Below are 3,300 nucleotides of genomic sequence, written 5' to 3'. Positions count from 1 at the left end.
GATTCCTCTGGGTCTTCCCAGTGCACCAGGCCCGAGCACTTGTCTCATGCATCCAACCTGGGCTGGTGATCTGTTTCACTATAGATAATATACATGTTTCAATGCTGTTCTCTCAAAACATCCCACCCTCGCCTTCTGCCAGAGTCCAAAATTCTGCTCTGTATATCTGTGTCTCTTTTTCTGTTTTGCATATAGGGTTATTGTTACCATCTTTCTAAATTCCATATATATGCATTAGTATACTGCATTGGTCTTTATCTTTCTGGCTTACTTCACTCTGTATGATGGGCTCCAGTTTCATCCATCTCATTAGAACTGATTCAAATGAATTCTTTTTAATGGCTGAGTAATATTCCATGGTGTTTATGTACCACAGCTTCCTTATCCATTCATCTGCTGATGGGCATCTAGGTTGCTTCCATGTCCTGGCTATTATAAACAGTGCTGCGATGAACATTGGGGTGCACGTGTCTCTTTCAGATCTGGTTTTCGCAGTTGTTATCCAGAAGTGGGATGCTGGTCATGCATTCTATTTCCAGTTTTTTAAGGAATCTCCACACTGTTCTCCATAGTGGCTGTACTAGTTTGCATTCCCACCAACAGTGTAAGAGGGTTCCCTTTTCTCCACACCCTCCCCAGCATTTATTGCTTGTAGACTTTTGGATAGCAGCCATCCTGACTGGCGTGTAATGGTACCTCATTGTGGTTTTGATTTGCATTTCTCTGATAATGAGTGATGTTGAGCATCTTTTCATGTGTTTGTTAGCCATCTGTATGTCCTCTTTGGAGAAATGTCTGTTTAGTTCTTGGCCCATTTTTTGATTGGTCATTTATTTTTCTGGAATTGAGCTGCAGGAGTTGCTTGTATATTTTTGAGATTAATCCTTTGTCTGTTTCTTCATTTGCTATTATTTTCTCCCAATCTGAGGGCTGTCTTTTCACCTACTTATAGTTTCCTTTGTAGTGCAAAAGCTTTTAAGTTTCATTAGGTCCCATTTGTTTAGTTTTGCTTTTATTTCCAATATTCTGGGAGGTGGGTCATAGAGGATCTTGCTGTGATTTATGTCGGAGAGTGTTTTGCCTATGTTCTCCTCTAGGAGTTTTTATAGTTTCTGGTCTTACATTTAGATCTTTAATCCATTTTGAGTTTATTTTTGTGTATGGTGTTAGAAAGTGTTCTAGTTTCATTCTTTTACAAGTGGTTGACCAGTTTTCCCAGCACCACTTGTTAAAGAGGTTGTCTTTTTCCATTGTATATCCTTGCCTCCTTTGTCAAAGATAAGGTGTCCATAGGTTCGTGGATTTATCTCTGGGCTTTCTATTCTGTTCCATTGATCTATATTTCTGTCTTTGTGCCAGTACCATACTGTCTTGATGACTGTGGTTTGTAGTAGAGTCTGAAGTCAGGCAGGTTGATTCCTCCAGTTCCATTCTTCTTTCTCAGGATTACTTTGGCTATTCGAGGTTTTTTGTATTTCCATACAAATTGTGAAATTCTTTGGTCTAGTTTTGTGAAAAATACCGTTGGTAGCTTGAATAGGGATTGCTTGAATCTATATAAAAAGATTGCTTTGGGAGAATGCCATTTTGGACAATAGATTCTTCCAATCCATGAATCACGGTATGTTTCCATCTGTTTGTGTCCTCTTTGATTTCTTTCATCAGTGTTTTATAGTTTTCTATGTATAGGTCTTTTGTTTCTTTAGGTAGATATACTCCTAAGTATTTTATTCTTTTTGTTGCAATGGTGAATGGTATTGTTTCCTTAATCTCTCTTTCTGTTTTTTCATTGTTAGTATATAGGAATGCAAGGGATTTCTGTGTGTTAATTTTATATCCTGCAACTTTACTATATTCATTGATTAGCTCTAGTAATTTTCTGGTAGAGTGTTTAGGGTTTTCTATGTAGAGGATCATGTCATCTGCAAATAGTGAGTTTCACTTCTTCCTTTCCTATCTGGATTCCTTTTACTTCTTTTTCTGCTCTGATTGCTGTGGCCAAAACTTCCAACACTATGTTGAATAGTAGTGGTGAGAGTGGGCACCCTTGTCTTGTTCCTGATTTCAGGGGAAATGTTTATCTTAAGTCTCTGCTGTCAGTGTCCTTTCCCTCACTTGGAATCACAGTCCACCTCGCCTCCCTAGGATGCCGTTCAACACTGTGCTGGTCTCTGAACCTGCTGTGGGGGCAGCTCAGACTCTAATTTGGTTCTACTCCTATGTGTTTTTGCCTCCAATATCCACAAGTGTCAGAACCAGTGTGTTTTCTTTTGTGAGAGTTCTCAATGTCCTTTTATATATTCCATAGGCACAGATTCTGCCTAGTTAATCCTGTGGATTTAATCTACAGCCTTTATAGTTGGTGGAAAGGTTTGGGTTCTCTTCATTAGCCACACTGCCCCTGGGTTTCAATTGTGGTTTTATCTCCACCTCTGCATGTCGGTTGTCCACTGGGGTTTGCTCCTGAGGCTGCCCTGGAGGACTTGGGTCTGGCCCAGTGAGTGCCAGGTGTGGAGGTGGTGTAGCTGCTTGGGTTGCAGGGGTTCTGGCAGCACCAGGTACTCAGGGAAGTTGGTGGCTGGGGCAGAAAGAAATCTGGTGCTCTAGAAGGGGATGGCAACCCACTCCAGTATTCTTGCCTGGTGAAACCCCCGGACAGAGAAGCATAGCAGGCCACAGTCCACAGGGTCACAAAGAGTAGGATACAACTGGAGCGACCCCACGGGCACAGACTTGGGCCTTTTTCTAGCCTGTCGAAACTCTACCCCAGTGAGGACTGAGCGTGAAGGTGGCACAGCTGCTTGGATTGCGGGGACCCTGGCAGCGCCAAGTATCCAGGGACACGGACTGCCTCTGCTACAGGAGGTATTGCCCTATCAGAGTCTCTTTTCAGCCCCTGGAAGCTGGCAACCAAAAGGCCTTTTTGGCTAGTCCTTCTCCCTTGCTCCACGCATTCAGGCCCCTTAAAAGGCTGCCCTGACTGGGGTCCTTCTCTGTTACTCAGCACATCAGGCACATGAAGGGCCCCCTGATTGGGGGCCTACTCTGGTGTTTGGCACCTCAGACGCTTGTAGGGCCAGCCTCTCTATTGCTCAGGTGCCAGTGCTGGAGTGTGGGGACGGAGAGGCTATGACGATGGCTCTACCCACTATGAATGACTCAGCAGCATCGCCTTGCTTCCGTGGCTGCCTGGCTTTCCTGCATGGGCATTTCCCATCACAATCTCCTCCCTCACGTCTCCTCAGCTGTCTCCCCACAGTCAAAAGCAGACCTCTCCCTGGGATTGCTCTGCATTCCCTA

Source organism: Cervus canadensis, chromosome 27 (genome assembly GCF_019320065.1).
Source record: "Cervus canadensis isolate Bull #8, Minnesota chromosome 27, ASM1932006v1, whole genome shotgun sequence".
In the NCBI taxonomy this organism is placed as follows: Eukaryota; Metazoa; Chordata; class Mammalia; order Artiodactyla; family Cervidae; genus Cervus; species Cervus canadensis.
This window is presented reverse-complemented; position numbering follows the sequence as displayed.